Consider the following 18081-nt stretch of genomic DNA (forward strand, 5'->3'; position numbering starts at 1 on the left):
GTTGTTTTCTTATTTCTGGTCTGCCCCTGGTGGATGAGCCTGAACTAGAGGCTTATGAAGGTTTCCTGGCAGGAGGAGCTGGTGCCTGCCCACTGCTGGGTGAAACTTGGTCCTGGATCTCTGGTGGGTAGGGCTGTGTCTAGAGGCAGTTGTAGCTTAGGAAGTCTGCTGAAGGGTGGGGCTTTGTTCCCACCCTGTATGTTATTTTGCCTGAGGCTTCCCTACAGGCTGTTGGGTGGGGCTAGGTCTTGGTGCTAATGATCCAATCAAGATGCCAGCCTCCAGAAAATCTCATATAGATGAACACTCCTGGAATGTATGCCACCAGTTTTTATGTCCCCTGGTTGAGCCACAGCCATCCCTCATGTCCCCAGCAGACCCTCCAAATCCAGCAGACAGGCCTGGCCTAGATTCCTATGAAATCACTGCCCCTGACCTTGGACCTGGCTCACTCAAGACTCTGTGTATGATTCTCAAGCAAATAAAGTCTCCATTTTCTTCAGTCCTGTGGGGCTCCTGGAGCCAAGTCCCACTGATCTTCAATACCTGATGTCCTGGGTTATCCTCCTCCTCCAATGCTGGAACCTGGGCTAGGGAACCTGATGTGGGGCTTAGAACTGTCACTTCTGTGGGAGGGCCTCTGCATCTTAACTGTTCTTCAGCTTGTGGATCACCCACCCAGGGGATATGGAGCCCAATTATGTCATGAGCATGCCCCTCCTACCATCCTGCTGTGGTTCCCTACTTATGTTTCCAGTTGCAGGAGATTTTTTTCTAGATTCCAATCTTTTTTAATGGTTGTTTAACATTCAGTTGTGGTTTCATTCTAGTCATGAGGAGAGGTGAGCTCATGGTCCTAGCACTTCATCATCTTGACCGGAAATCCCAATTGAAATTGAGGTCTTACTTCAAAGAAAACACTAACAGTGGTTGGTGTCAATAATAAAATTCAAGGTTTGAAGCAAAAATTAGAAACTTGTAAAACCTATTCTCCACTGTGTGCTTCACAGCTTCAGTATGTGTACTTTTTAATTAGATTTGTGGTGATTTTGACAGTGATTTTTTAAATTGATTTTTAATGTTGATTATGTATCAATATTTGGAAGATTTGCGTAATTCAGTGAACCAATGTTTTCCCAATGACCAAAGCATGATGTTACAAAGTCACACATAAGTAAAACATCTGTGCATGGGTATAGATCCATTAAAATTACAAGACAGGCAAATGGATTTTACTGGTAAATTGAGCATGAAGAGGTCTTTGACATGCTTTCTGATTCGACATCACAGATAACTTCTAAGAAACTACTACTTGTCAGGTTTTAGTGTGGTAACAATGAAGGTACTATACTTATCTGAAGGGCTATGCTTCTTCCTTTTCCAACTACATATCTTGGTGAGGACAGAATTTCTTTATATCCTTTAATCAAAACAACATCACGACAGATTGAATGAAGAAGCAGATATGAAAATACAGTTGTTTTCTATCAAATCCGTAAACAGGAAAAATAATTGCAAAATGTAAAATAATGCTAATTTTTAGTACAGTTTTCTTTTTAGGAAATATAGTTGTTTTTCATAAGATATGTTATTCATTTATGTTAACATGTAATCAATTTGTCACTGTTATTTTTAATAAATTAATAACTTTAAATTATTTTTCAGTTTTAATTTCTAAAATAGCAAATATTGATAGATATAATACACATAAAACATAGCTCTTTGTAGTCTTCAATAATTGTTGATTGTAAAATGGGCCTTAAGATCAAAACTTTTGAGAACTTCTGCCTTATATAATACCAGCTTCTCTCAGATGCCCTCCTCTCATCTTACACCACAAGTATCCTCTCTAGATGATTACAACCATAGTTTTGTTCACTTAAAACAAATTCTCTCAAACATTAGAGAACTTGAGTCTCCTAGAAGTGGCTTCAGGTCATCTTATACTAGGCCACCTATATTTTGGTTGGCACAGGGATTTATAGTCATACCTAACGGGAAGAGTTTAATTTCTGACAGGCTAGGAAAGAGCTAAATTTCTTTTCTGAGTTTTACGTTTGGCAACGGCAATGTTTGAACGTGTCAAATTTGATTTTTTTATTAAGAAAGGGAAGAAGGAGAATTAGATATTTTGCATATGTTATCTAAATTAATCCTTTCAAGTCTGTGGGTAAGTATTACTACTAATCCGTTTTTCATAGGAACAAAGTAAAGGCCAGTAGAAAGATTCAGATGATTCCGGTCTTTATTTTTGTGATGCTTCGTATTCACTTGGATAAATTAGATATCTAAAAGATGTTTTCTAAATTTTAAATTTTTAAATAATTATAGATTTACAAGAAGTTGCAGAAACACTATGGATTGCTCTATATACCCTTCACTGTTTATCTCAATTATTATATCTTATATAAGGTTAATATTAAAAGCAGTAAATTAATATTATTATTTTGGGTATGTATAGTTCTGTACCATTTTATTATATGTGTAGATTTGCATAATCCCTGTTGCAATCAGGAGACAGAACTGTTCTTTTACCATAAAGATCTGCCCTCTGGTCCCTCTTTAGAGTCATACTTACCTCCCTTTTCAATTTATGTAAATTTTTTTAAATTATAGCTTTGCTTAGATGTAATTCACTTACCACCAACTTTACCTTTTTAAAGTGTACAATTCAGTGGTGTTCACTACCTCATTCAAGAACCTTTTATTCATCTCAAAAACACCCATACCCATTAACAATAACTCACCATTTTCCCCTCTCCCACTCCCTGGAAACCACTATTTTGTTCATCTGTATTTATCTAGTCTAGGTAGTTCAGTTAAATTAATCATACAGTCATACAATATGCAGTCTTTTGTGTTTGCCTTCTTTCACTAAGCATAATCTTTTCAAGGTTCATCCATGTTGTGGTGTGTTTTAGTGTTCCATTGTTTTTTAATGGACTGACTAATATTTCATTATATGGCTATTCCACATTTTATTTATCCATTCATCATTTGATAATCCTTTGAATTTTTTCCCACTTTTTAGCTAATACAAGTAATGCTGTTACGAACATTTTTGTATAAGTTTTTGCTTGGACACACGTCTTTAATTTTGGGGGGTATATACCTAGGAGTGGAATTGCTGGGTCCTATGGTAAATCTATGTTTAGCTTTTTGAGAGACTCCCAACCTGTTTTCCAAAACTGCTACAACTTTTTACATTCCTACTCACAGTGTATGAGAATTCAGATTTCTCCATATCCTTGTCGACACTTGTTATTGTCCACTTTTTGACATCGACAATCCTAGTGGATGTGAATAGGTATCTTATTGTGGACTTGATTTGAATTTCTTAATGACTAATGATGTTAAACATCTTTTCATTTGCTTACCAGCAGCTTGGATTTTGTAGGATGTGGATTGGATCTGTAGATCAATTTGTGGCATATTGCCATCTTCACAATATTAAGTATTCTGTTCCATGAACATGGGATGCTTTTCCACTTATTTAGATCTTCTTTAATTTATTTCAAACATGTTTTGTAGTTTTCAGTGTACAGCCTTACACTTCTTTTGTTAAATTTATTCCTACACATTTTATTTCTGTTAATCATTTGTAAATGGAATTATTTTAATTTCATCTTGGGTTGTTCATTAATAGTGTATGGAAACAATTTTTTTTTGTATATTGATTTTCTATCCTACAATGTGCTGAACTAGTTTATTAGTTCTAATACTGTTTTTGTGTATTCCTTAGGCCTTTCTATATATGAGATCATGTTATCTGCAAATAGAAATACTTTATTTCTTCCCTTTCAATCTGGATGTTTTTTATTTCTTTTTCTTACCAATTTGTCTTTGAACAACTTCCAGTGGCATATTGAATAGAAGTGGTAATAGCACACATCCTAGTCTTCTTGGCCTTAGTGAGAAAACATTCAGTCATTCCCTATTAAATGTGACATTGGCTTTTATTAAGGCCTTTATCAAGCTCCCTTCTGTTTCTAGTTGAGTGTTTTCATAGTGAGTGGGTGTTGGATTTTATAAAATAATTTTCAGCATATATTGAGATGATAATAGTAAGGAATTCTATTAATATAGTGTATTATATTGATTGATTTTCATATGTTAAATCAGCCATATATTCCTGGAATAAGTCCTACTTGTTCATGGTGGATAATCCTTTTCTATGATTCAGTTAACTGGTATTATTTTAAGTATTTTTGCATCTGCATTCATAAGGGGTATTGGTTTATAGATTTCTTTAGCTATATCTTGGTCTGGTTTTAGTATTGGGATAATACTGGCCTCACAGAATGAGATAAATATTCACACTTATCTTATTTTGTGAAAATTCTGTGCAGGATTGGTGTTAATTCTTCTTGAAATATTTGGTAGAGTTTCCCACCAAAGCAAACTTGTACTAATATTTCCTATGTGGGCAGTTTTTTTTTTTTTTTTTTTGATTACTAATTTATTCTCTTTACATGTTATATGTCTATACACATTGTCTATTTCTTCTTGAGTCAGTTTAAGTAGTATGTGTGTTTCTAGGAATTTAGCCATTTTATCTACATTATCTAATTTATTGGTGTCCAATTTTAATAGTATTCCTTTATAATGCTTTTTATTTCTATAAGGTCTGCAATGATGTCTCCTCTTTCATTCTTGATTTTAGTAATTTGAATGGTTTTTCTTGGTAATTATTTCTAAAAGTTTGTCAATTTTGTTGATGTTTTTAAAGAATCAATGTTTGATTTCATTGATTTTCCTCTATCATTTTCTATTATCTTTTATTAATTTCTCCTCCAGTTTTTATCATTTCATTCTTTCTGGTTGCTTTGTGTTTACTGTTCTTTCCTTTTTCTATTTTTTTCTGGTCAAAAATTACATTATTGGTTTGAGATGTTTCTTTTTTGTTAATACAGGAATTTGAAGCTATATATTTCCATCTAAGCACTGTGATAATTTTACATCAGAAGTTCTGGTATTCTGTATTTTTATTTCCATTTATCTCAAAGTATTTTTTGATTTATTTTTTGTTTTCTTCTTTGATCCATTGATCATTTAAAACTGTGCTGTTAATTTTCCACAGGTTTGTGGATTACCCAAATTTTCTTCTGTTACTGATTTCTAATTGTATTACACTGTGGTCATAATATGTACTTTATATGATTTAAATTCTGCTAAATTTATTAAGGCTTTTTTTTTTTTTTTTTTTTTTTTTTGTGGCCTGAGCATATGGTATAGCCTAGAAAATTTCACTGTGCACTTGAGGAGATTGTATATTTTCCTTTTGTTGACTGTGGTGTTCTTTCTCTGCCTAACTTACTTCACTTAATATGATAATCTCTATCCATGTTGCTGCAAATGGCACTATTTCATTTTTTATGGCTAATATTCATATATATGTATATGAATATATATATATATATATATCTCACATATTTGTTATCCATTTATCTTTCAATGGGCATATAGATTGCTTCCACGTCTTGGCTGTTGTAGTAGTGCTGCTATGAACATTGGGGTACATGTATGTTTTCAAGTTAGAGTTTTTTCCAGATATATGTTCAGAAATGGGATTGCTGGATCATATGTTAACTCCATTTTTAGTTTTTTAAGGAACCTCCATACTGTTTTCCACAGTGGCTACACCAAACTACATTCCTACGAACAATATATGTGTACTCCCTTTCCTTCACACTCTCTCTAGAATTTCTTATTTGTAACTCATTGATGATGGCCATTCTGACAGGTGTGAGGTGATACTTCCTTGTAGTTTTGATAAACATTTCTCTAATAGTTAGTAGTGGTAAGCATGTTTTCATGTGCCTGTTGTCCATCTGTATGTTTTTGGAGAAATGTCTTTTTAGGTCCTCTGCCCACTTTTTGATTGGGTTATTTGCTTTGTTTTGTTTTTCTTGGATATTGAGTTACAAGAACTGTCTGTATATTTTGGAAGTTAAGCTCTTGTCATTCACATCATTTGCAAATATTTTCTTCCATTCTGTAGGTTATCTTTTCATTTTGTTGATGGTTTCCTTTGCTGTGCAAAAGTTTGTAAGTTTGTTTAGGTCCCAGTTGTTTATTTTTGCTTTTTTTTTTTTTTTGCCTTGGGAGACAGAACTAAGAAAATATTAGTGCGATTTTTGTCCAGGAATGTTCTCCCTATGTTCTCTTCTATGAGTTTTATGGTGTCATGTCTTATATTTGAGTCTTCAGTCTGAGGCTGTGTTGATTTTTCATCATTCTTTGTTTCTTTCTGTTCCATGGTCTGGGTTACCTTAATTAACTTGTCTTCATGTTCACTGACTCTTCTGCCTGTTCAAATCTAATCTTGGGCTTCTGTAGTAAAAGTCTTATATTAGTTATTGTACTTTTTAACTACAGAAATTTCAGTTGGCTCTTTTAAAATTATCTTTAATTATTGTTAATCTCTATTTAGTGACACATCTTTCTCATTCGTTCCTTTAGTTCTTTAGACATGCTTTCCTTTAATTCTTTGAACATATTTAAGGTAGCTAATTTAAAATCATTTTTCAGTAAGTCCAATATCTGAACTTGCTCATGGAGAGTTTCTATTTATATCATTTTTACTTGGGTATGGACCAATATTCTCTGTGTCTTTGCATGTCTCATAATTTCTTGTTGGAAAGAGTACATTTAAAATAATATAATCTGACATCTCTAGAAATTAGATCCTCCCCAGTTCCCCAGAGTTTATTATAAAGTGTCTATTTTTGTTGTTTGCTTGTTTTTTGATCTCCTGGAGTAATTCTGTATTAACGTGTATATTTTTTGTTGTGTGAAGCTGCTGCAATCTATAGGTTAACTTATTGTTCAGCTAATGATTGGACAGTGATTTCCTGAAATATTTTGAACCAATAAGTCTGCTAGCCTTTGCTGAAGGGCTTTGTGTATGTGTGTGGTAGGGCATGCCCTTAACATTCAACCAGAGTTTACAACTCTGCCTTACTGTTCTCTCCCTGCTTGTGCGGGTCTCAAGGGCAGCCAGAAGAGAAAGATTAGGGCCTTTTCAAGTCTTTTGTTGACATACACACAGCCCAGAGTATATATACATTCCTTTTCAAATACATGACTTTCTGGATTTCTAGGACTAAGTTGCAGTTTTGCAAAGACCCCTCTCTGGGCATGTCATTCTCTATATTTTTTGCCAAGTTCTTTGTTCAACTTCTTGATAATTCCAACATGTACATTGCTTCACTCCACCACAATCTTAAACAATTTCAGATTATTGTATTTGGTAAATGCCCCAATTGCAGCATAGTTTTCATAGGATGAACTTTGGGTTAGGACAAGGAAACATATACTCTAAGAATGGAGATTTCCATACCTGTTTCAAACTTGACAAATAATGACATTTCTTATATAATTATGAGTTTACAGGGTTTGGAGTGATGTTGTGAATATCAGGATGATAAGGAAATAAGTGTTTCATCCATGACAAGCATTTCTAGGTTATCTGTCAATTCTTTGGAGTCCAGATGTCACCCATCACATCTATCTAAAATATTTGAGTCTTTCCTGGAACTTCTCTTAGTACAGAGGCCAAATAAATAAGATGTTCTTTCCATGAAGAGCTGATAATTTATGCTTGTATCTTTGTGAATGTGATTTGTCTGCATTGTCTTATTTTTTTATTTGTTTATAAAGTGAGGATGGTAATAGTTACCTTTGAATACTTGGCAACAGTAAATAAAGTGTTGTGGAAAATCTTTCATAAACATTTTCAAGCTCTGTTCAGATGTAAGGTAGAGTTTTCAAGTCTAAGTTATCTGGAGAAGAATGTTGATGCAAATAATGAGAAAGGGAATGACTGTAACTCCTTCCTCATTCCATGCTTTTACTTACAAAATACTGTAAATGTTAGAAATTATAATATTTGTGGCTTCTGAAATGTTTATATAATTCTAAATGAGGAATGATTTATAACTCTACCTTGCTTGGCTCAAGTAAAATTTATGAAATCCTAGTATGTGTGAAAGGGCAATATAATGAATATTTATATTTAATTTCCCTGAGTGAAACCGAGAGCACATGAGTAATTCTCAGCTTGCTTTTTTCTGTTGCTGGTCAGGGAGGCCAGAGAAAAGTTTTCCAGACAAGGATCCAGTTTTGTGTTCTCTTTGATGATGAAATGTGGAAGGCAGGGTGTGCATGTTCCTCTCACATTTATGTGGCCCAGATTTGAACTAGAAAATGTGATTCTAAAATGTGGAAATTTGAGAAGGCATCTTAGCCTGGTATGTAGTTTCCAATCTCTGTAAGCCAATTATTAATTATTATTATTATTATTATTATTATTGTAATTGTTGTTGTTGCTGTTGTTTTCAATGATGTGTTCAAAGAATCAAAGCTTCATTTTTTAAACATTTTTTTAATGATTTATAATCATTTTACAATGTTGTGTTAAATTCCAGTGTTCAGCACAATTTTTCAGTCATTCATGGACATATACACACTCATTGTCACATTTTTTTCTCTGTGAGTTATAACATTTTGTGTATATTTCCCTGTGCTATACAGTGTAGTCTATTCTACAATTTTGAAATCCCAGTCTAACCCTTCCCACCCTCCACCCCCCTGGTAACGACAAGTCTGTATTCTCTGTCTGTGAGTCTATTTCTGTCCTTTATTTATGCTTTGTTTTTGTTTGTTTGTTTTTGTTTTTGTTTTTTAAATTCCACATATGAGCGATCTCATATGGTATTTTTCTTTCTCTTTCTGGCTTACTTCACTTAGAATGACATTCTCCAGGAGCAACCATGTTGCTGCAAATGGCATTATGTTGTCGGTTTTTATGGCTGAGTAGTATTCCATTGTATAAATATACCACCACTTCTTTATCCAGTCACCTGTTGATGGACATTTAGGCTGTTTCCATGTTTTGGCTATTGTAAATAGTGCTGCTATGAACATTGGGGTGCAGGTGTCATCCTGAAGTAGATTTCCTTCTGGATACAAGCCCAGGAGTGGGATTCCTGGGTCATACGGTAAGTCTATTCCTAGTCTTTTGAGGAATCTCCACACTGTTTTCCATAGTGGCTGCACCAAACTGCATTCCCACCAGCAGTGTAGGAGGGTTCCCCTTTCTCCACAGCCTCTCCAGCATTTGTCATTTGTGGATTTTTGAATGACGGCCATTCTGACTGGTGTGAGGTGATACCTCATTGTAGTTTTGAATTGCATTTCTCTGATAATTAGTGATATTGAGCATTTTTTCATGTGCTTTTTGATCATTTGTATGTCTTCCTTGGAGAATTGCTTGTTTAGGTCTTCTGCCCATTTTTGGATTGGGTTGTTTATTTTTTTCTTATTGAGTCGTATGAGCTGCTTATATATTCTGGAGATCAAGCCTTTGTCGGTTTCACTTGCAAAAATTTTCTCCCATTCCGTAGGTTTTCTTCTTGTTTTATTTCTGGTTTCCTTTGCTGTGCAGAAGCTTGTAAGTTTCATTAGGTCCCATTTGTTTATTCTTGCTTTTATTTCTTCTAGGAGAAAACTTTTTACATGTATGTCAGATAATGTTTTGCCTATGTTTTCCTCTAGGAGGTTTATTGTATCTTGTCTTATGTTTAAGTCTTTAATCCATTTTGAGTTGATTTTTGTATATGGTGTAAGGGAGTGTTCTAGCTTCATTGTTTTACATGCTGCTGTCCAGTTTTCCCAACACCATTTGCTGAAGAGACTGTCTTTATTCCAATGTATATTCTTGCCTCCTTTGTCGAAGATGAGTTGACCAAAAGTTTGTGGGTTCATTTCTGGGCTCTCTATTCTGTTCCATTGGTCTATATGTCTGTTTTGGTACCAATACCATGCTGTCTTGATGACTCTAGCTCTATAGTATTGTCTGAAGTCTGGGAGAGTTATTCCTCCAGCCTCTTTCTTTCTCTTCAGTGATGCTTTGGCAATTCTAGGTCTTTGATGGTTCCATATGAATTTTATTATGATTTGTTCTAGTTCTGTGAAATCTGTCCTGGGTAATTGGATAGGGATTGCATTAAATCTGTAGATTGCCTTGGGCAGTGTGACCATTTTAACAATATTGATTCTTCCAATCCAAGAGCATGGAATATCTTTCCATTTTTTAAAGTCTTCTTTAATTTCCTTCATCAATGGTTTATAGTTTTCTGTGTATAATTCTTTCACCTCCTTGGTTAGATTTATTCCCAGATATTTTATTGCTTTGGGTGCTATTTTTAAGGGGATTGTTTCTTTACTTTCTTCTTCTGTTGATTTATCGTTAGTGTAAAGAAATGCAACTGACTTTTGAACGTTAATTTTGTAACCTGCTACCTTGCTGAATTCTTCAATCAGCTGTAGTAGCTTTTGTGTGGACCTTTTAGGGTTTTCTATATATAGTAACATGTCATCAGCATATAATGACACTTTTACGTCTTCTTTTCCAATTTGGATCCCTTTTATTTCTTTCTCTTGCCTGACTGCTGTGGCTAGGACTTCCAGGACGATGTTGAATAGGAGTGGTGATAGTGGGCATCCTTGTCTTGTCCCAGATTTTAGTGGGAAGCTTTTCAGTTTTTCACCGTTGAGTACTATGCTGGCTGTAGGTTTATCATATATAGCTTTTATTATGTTGAGATATGTTCCCTCTATACCCACTTTGGCGAGAGTTTTTATCATAAATGGGTGTTGAATTTTATCAAATGCTTTTTCTGCATCGATTGATATGATCATGTGGTTTTTGTCTTTTCTCTTGTTGATGTGATGTATTACACTGATTCATTTGCATATGTTGAACCAGCCTTGTGTCCCTGGGATGAACCCCACTTGGTCATGATGTATAATCTCTTTTATGTGTTGTTGGATTCTATTTGCTAAAATTTTGGTGAGGATTTTGGCATCTATGTTCATCAGTGATATTGGCGTATAATTCTCTTTTTTTGTAGTGTCTTTGCCTGGTTTTGGTATCACGGTGATGGTGGCTTCATAGAATGAGTTTGGGAGTAATCCCTCCTTTTCAATCGTCTGGAAGACTTTGAGAAGGACTGGTATGAGTTCTTCTTTGTATGTTTGGTAGAATTCCCCGGTGAAGCCGTCCGGTCCTGGACTTTTATTTGTAGGGAGGTTTTTAATTGCTATTTCTATTTCCTTTCTAGTGATCGGATTGTTCAAGTGTTCAGATTCTTCTTGATTCAGTTTTGGTGGACAGTATGTTTCCAGAAACTTGTCTGTCTCCTCTAGGTTATCCAGTTTGGTTCCATATAGTTTTTCATAATATTCTCGTATGATATTCTGTATTTCTATTTTGTTTGTTGTAATTTCTCCATTTTCCTTTCTTATTTTGCTAATTTGTGCTCTCTCTTTTTTCTTCTTTGTGAGTTTGGCCAGAGGTTTGTCGATTTTATTTACTTTTTCAAAAAACCAGCTTTTGGTTTGGTTGATTTTTTCTATGCTCTTGTTAATCTCTATTGTATTTAATTCCTCTCTGATCTTTATTATTTCCTTCCTTCTGCTGCTTTTTGGGGCTTTTTGTTCTTCTTTTTCTAATTCATTCAGGTGGTGGGTTAAATTGTTTATTTGAGATTGTTCTTCTTTTTTGAGGAAGGCCTGTATCGCTATAAACTTCCCTCTTAGCACTGCCTTTGCTGTGTCCCATAGGTTTTGAGTGGTTGTGCTTTCATTATCATTTGTCTCAAGGTATTTTTTAATTTCAGCTGTGATTTCCTCATTGATCCATGCTTTTTCAATAACATATTGTTTAATCTCCATGCTTTCCTTCTTTTCTCCTTTTTTTCTCTGTTGTTGATTTCCAGTTTCATGGCATTGTGGTCAGTAAAGATGCTTGAGATAATTTCTATCTTCTTAAAATTGTTGAGGTTTCTTTTGTGCCCAAGTACATGATCGATCCTGGAAAATGTTCCATGTGCACTTGAAAAGAATGTATATGCTATTTTTGGGGGGGGTAATGCTCTGAAAGTATCCACCAAATCTTGTTTTTCTATTGTAGTATTTAATTTCTCTGTTGCCTTGTTTATTTTCTGTCTGGAAGATCTGTCGAGTGATGTTAATGCAGTGTTAAAATCTCCAACTATGATTGTATTCCCATCAATATCCCCCTTTATCTCTGTTAGTAATTCTTGTATGTACTTAGGTGCTCCTATATTGGTTGCATATATATTAACGAGTGTAATATCCTCATCTTGTATCACTCCTTTAATCATTATAAAATGTCCTTCTTTATCTTTCTTTATGGCCTTTGTTTTAAAGTCTGTTTTGTCTGAAATCAGTGCTGCAATGCCTGCTTTTTTGGCTTTTCCATTGGCATGGAATATCCTTTTCCTCCCTTTCACTCTCAATCTATATGTGTCCTTCTCCCTAAAGTGGGTCTCTTGTATGCAGCATATTGAAGGTTCTTGCTTTCTTATCCAGTCTGCCACTCTATGTCTTTTGACTGGAGCATTTAGTCCATTAACATTTACAGTAATTAATGATAGATGTGTGTTTATTGCCATTTTGAGCTTATCTTTGCAGTTGAATTGGTATATCCTCTTTGTTCCTGCCCTATTTTTTTTTCTTAAATCTGTTTTCACCTGTTCTATTTTCTATTACCTATTTAATTTTTACTTCTTAATTCATTTCTATTTCTCTTGGGGTGTGACGTCCTGTTATTGATTAGACACAGGTTTCAAATACATCTATTCATCTCCCCCCCCTTTTGTTTTAAACGTTTTAAAAGGACGTCTCAACCCAATACTGTGCTTAAACTCACTCTTGTATTATTCATTATACACTGTTTTCAAACCCTCTTTCTCCCTTCTTTTAAAATTCTTTCTATCTCTGATTTTTTTTTTCCCAAGTTCTATTCCTAAATATAAATAAAATCTTTAAGGACCAAAATAAACAACTGATACTCCATAAACCACAGTGCCAGGGAGGTATGAGCAAGATGAAAAAGCAGAAAAACCTTTCATAATTAAAAGAACAAGAGAAATCCCCTTAAAGAAAGATCAATGAAATAGATATCTATAGCTTATTAGATCAAGATTTCAAAAAAGGAGTGATCAAAGTGCTGAAGGAATTAAAAGAGATAGTGTTTAGAGATATAGAATATGTCAAAAATGAAATTGAAGCTATAAAGAAAAGCCAAGTACAATGGGTAAACTCATTGACAGAGATGAGGAATGATCTAATAGCTGTGCAAAGCTGACTAGATAATGCAGAGGAACGAATTAGTGACCTAGAAGACAGGGCAATAGAAAGCACCCATTCAGAATAACTACAAGATAAGCAAATAAAAAATAATGAAAATAGCATAAGGGACCTATGGGATAATATAAAGCATCCCAATCCTCACATAATAGGGGTCGCAGAAGGGAAAGAAAGATAAAAGGGGATTGAAAAGGTTTTTGAAGAAATTATCAATGAAAACTTCCCAAACTTAAAGAAGGAATCAGATATCCAAGTACAGGAAGCTCAGAGGGTCCCAAACAGGAAGAACCCAAATAAACCCACACCAAGGCATATCTTAATCAAGATGGCCAGAGTCAAGGATAAAGAAATGATTCTAAAGGCAGCAAGAGAAAAGCAAAGAATAAGTTACAGGGGAACCCCCATAAGGCTCTCAGCTGATTTCTCTACACAAACACTACAGGCCAGAAGAGAGTGGCAAGATATATTCAAAGCCCTGAATGAAAAAAAGATGCAGCCTAGGATACTTTATCCAGCAAGTCTATCCTTTAGGATAGATGGAGAAATAAAGAGTTTCACAAACAAAAAAAAAAAAGCTGCAGGAGTTTAGCAACACTAAACCCATGCTAAAAGAAATATTGAAAGGGCTATTCTAAATAGAAAAGCAGCAGGGTGCTACAGAAATTAGAAACTCACAACTGGAAAGGTGATAACTCACGAATTACAAATAAAGTAAACACGAAAATATAAAGGAAGACATACAAATCACTGAGAGTGGGAGAGGGAGGCAGGGAAATATAGAATATTTTTTTCTTTCTTTTTAAAATTTTTTTAACAGGATGGGTTTGAGATCATGTTACAAACAGTTTAATAAAAACAGCTATAGTAATGGGTTGACAGATTTAAAAAAAGGGTAACTACAAGCCAAAAACTTACAAGGGACTCACAAAAATTAAATAAAATCCATCATAATACAAAGGAAAATTATCAAACCACAAAAGGAAGAAGAAAGGAACAAAGAGGATATACCAATTCAACTGCAAAGATAAGCTCAAAATGGCAATAAACACACATCTATCATTAATTACTGTAAATGTTAATGGACTAAATGCTCCAGTCAAAAGACATAGAGTGGCAGACTGGATAAGAAAGCAAGAACCTTCAATATGCTGCATACAAGAGACCCACTTTAGGGAGAAGGACACATATAGATTGAGAGTGAAAGGGAGGAAAAGGATATTCCATGCCAATGGAAAAGCCAAAAAAGCAGGCATTGCAGCACTGATTTCAGACAAAACAGACTTTAAAACAAAGGCCATAAAGAAAGATAAAGAAGGACATTTTATAATGATTAAAGGAGTGATACAAGATGAGGATATTACACTCGTTAATATATATGCAACCAATATAGGAGCACCTAAGTACATACAAGAATTACTAACAGAGATAAAGGGGGATATTGATGGGAATACAATCATAGTTGGAGATTTTAACACTGCATTAACATCACTCGACAGATCTTCCAGACAGAAAATAAACAAGGCAACAGAGAAATTAAATACTACAATAGAAAAACAAGATTTGGTGGATACTTTCAGAGCATTACCCCCCCCAAAAATAGCATATACATTCTTTTCAAGTGCACATGGAACATTTTCCAGGATCGATCATGTACTTGGGCACAAAAGAAACCTCAACAATTTTAAGAAGATAGAAATTATCTCAAGCATCTTTACTGACCACAATGCCATGAAACTGGAAATCAACAACAGAGAAAAAAAGGAGAAAAGAAGGAAAGCATGGAGATTAAACAATATGTTATTGAAAAAGCATGGATCAATGAGGAAATCACAGCTGAAATTAAAAAATACCTTGAGACAAATGATAATGAAAGCACAACCACTCAAAACCTATGGGACACAGCAAAGGCAGTGCTAAGAGGGAAGTTTATAGCGATACAGGCCTTCCTCAAAAAAGAAGAACAATCTCAAATAAACAATTTAACCCACCACCTGAATGAATTAGAAAAAGAAGAACAAAAAGCCCCAAAAAGCAGCAGAAGGAAGGAAATAATAAAGATCAGAGAGGAATTAAATACAATAGAGATTAACAAGAGCATAGAAAAAATCAACCAAACCAAAAGCTGGTTTTTTGAAAAAGTAAATAAAATCGACAAACCTCTGGCCAAACTCACAAAGAAGAAAAAAGAGAGAGCACAAATTAGCAAAATAAGAAAGGAAAATGGAGAAATTACAACAAACAAAATAGAAATACAGAATATCATACGAGAATATTATGAAAAACTATATGGAACCAAACTGGATAACCTAGAGGAGACAGACAAGTTTCTGGAAACATACTGTCCACCAAAACTGAATCAAGAAGAATCTGAACACTTGAACAATCCGATCACTAGAAAGGAAATAGAAATAGCAATTAAAAACCTCCCTACAAATAAAAGTCCAGGACCGGACGGCTTCACCGGGGAATTCTACCAAACATACAAAGAAGAACTCATACCAGTCCTTCTCAAAGTCTTCCAGACGATTGAAAAGGAGGGATTACTCCCAAACTCATTCTATGAAGCCACCATCACCGTGATACCAAAACCAGGCAAAGACACTACAAAAAAAGAGAATTATACGCCAATATCACTGATGAACATAGATGCCAAAATCCTCACCAAAATTTTAGCAAATAGAATCCAACAACACATAAAAGAGATTATACATCATGACCAAGTGGGGTTCATCCCAGGGACACAAGGCTGGTTCAACATATGCAAATGAATCAGTGTAATACATCACATCAACAAGAGAAAAGACAAAAACCACATGATCATATCAATCGATGCAGAAAAAGCATTTGATAAAATTCAACACCCATTTATGATAAAAACTCTCGCCAAAGTGGGTATAGAGGGAACATATCTCAACATAATAAAAGCTATATATGATAAACCTACAGCCAGCATAGTACTCAACGGTGAAAAACTGAAAAGCTTCCCACTAAAATCTGGGACAAGACAAGGATGCCCACTATCACCACTCCTATTCAACATCGTCCTGGAAGTCCTAGCCACAGCAGTCAGGCAAGAGAAAGAAATAAAAGGGATCCAAATTGGAAAAGAAGACGTAAAAGTGTCATTATATGCTGATGACATGTTACTATATATAGAAAACCCTAAAAGGTCCACACAAAAGCTACTACAGCTGATTGAAGAATTCAGCAAGGTAGCAGGTTACAAAATTAACGTTCAAAAGTCAGTTGCATTTCTTTACACTAACGATAAATCAACAGAAGAAGAAAGTAAAGAAACAATCCCCTTAAAAATAGCACCCAAAGCAATAAAATATCTGGGAATAAATCTAACCAAGGAGGTGAAAGAATTATACACAGAAAACTATAAACCATTGATGAAGGAAATTAAAGAAGACTTTAAAAAATGGAAAGATATTCCATGCTCTTGGATTGGAAGAATCAATATTGTTAAAATGGTCACACTGCCCAAGGCAATCTACAGATTTAATGCAATCCCTATCCAATTACCCAGGACAGATTTCACAGAACTAGAACAAATCATAATAAAATTCATATGGAACCATCAAAGACCTAGAATTGCCAAAGCATCACTGAAGAGAAAGAAAGAGGCTGGAGGAATAACTCTCCCAGACTTCAGACAATACTATAGAGCTAGAGTCATCAAGACAGCATGGTATTGGTACCAAAACAGACATATAGACCAATGGAACAGAATAGAGAGCCCAGAAATGAACCCACAAACTTTTGGTCAACTCATCTTCGACAAAGGAGGCAAGAATATACATTGGAATAAAGACAGTCTCTTCAGCAAATGGTGTTGGGAAAACTGGACAGCAGCATGTAAAACAATGAAGCTAGAACACTCCCTTACACCATATACAAAAATCAACTCAAAATGGATTAAAGACTTAAACATAAGACAAGATACAATAAACCTCCTAGAGGAAAACATAGGCAAAACATTATCTGACATACATGTAAAAAGTTTTCTCCTAGAAGAAATAAAAGCAAGAATAAACAAATGGGACCTAATGAAACTTACAAGCTTCTGCACAGCAAAGGAAACCAGAAATAAAACAAGAAGAAAACCTACGGAATGGGAGAAAATTTTTGCAAGTGAAACCGACAAAGGCTTGATCTCCAGAATATATAAGCAGCTCATACGACTCAATAAGAAAAAAATAAACAACCCAATCCAAAAATGGGCAGAAGACCTAAACAAGCAATTCTCCAAGGAAGACATACAAATGATCAAAAAGCACATGAAAAAATGCTCAATATCACTAATTATCAGAGAAATGCAATTCAAAACTACAATGAGGTATCACCTCACACCAGTCAGAATGGCCGTCATTCAAAAATCCACAAATGACAAATGCTGGAGAGGCTGTGGAGAAAGGGGAACCCTCCTACACTGCTGGTGGGAATGCAGTTTGGTGCAGCCACTATGGAAAACAGTGTGGAGATTCCTCAAAAGACTAGGAATAGACTTACCGTATGACCCAGGAATCCCACTCCTGGGCTTGTATCCAGAAGGAAATCTACTTCAGGATGACACCTGCACCCCAATGTTCATAGCAGCACTATTTACAATAGCCAAAACATGGAAACAGCCTAAATGTCCATCAACAGGTGACTGGATAAAGAAGTGGTGGTATATTTATACAATGGAATACTACTCAGCCATAAAAACCGACAACATAATGCCATTTGCAGCAACATGGTTGCTCCTGGAGAATGTCATTCTAAGTGAAGTAAGCCAGAAAGAGAAAGAAAAATACCATATGAGATCGCTCATATGTGGAATTTAAAAAACAAAAACAAAAACAAACAAACAAAAACAAAGCATAAATAAAGGACAGAAATAGACTCACAGACAGA

The 18081-nt window shown here is 34.8% G+C and overlaps 1 protein-coding gene across 3 annotated transcripts in view; it reads left to right on the forward strand.

The window, feature by feature from the left end:
* Window positions 1-18081, forward strand: part of OPHN1 (oligophrenin 1) — a 586519-nt gene that overhangs the window by 173886 nt on the left and 394552 nt on the right. The window lies entirely within an intron of this gene.

Source organism: Camelus bactrianus, chromosome X, assembly GCF_048773025.1.
Source record: "Camelus bactrianus isolate YW-2024 breed Bactrian camel chromosome X, ASM4877302v1, whole genome shotgun sequence".
NCBI classification, from domain to species: Eukaryota; Metazoa; Chordata; class Mammalia; order Artiodactyla; family Camelidae; genus Camelus; species Camelus bactrianus.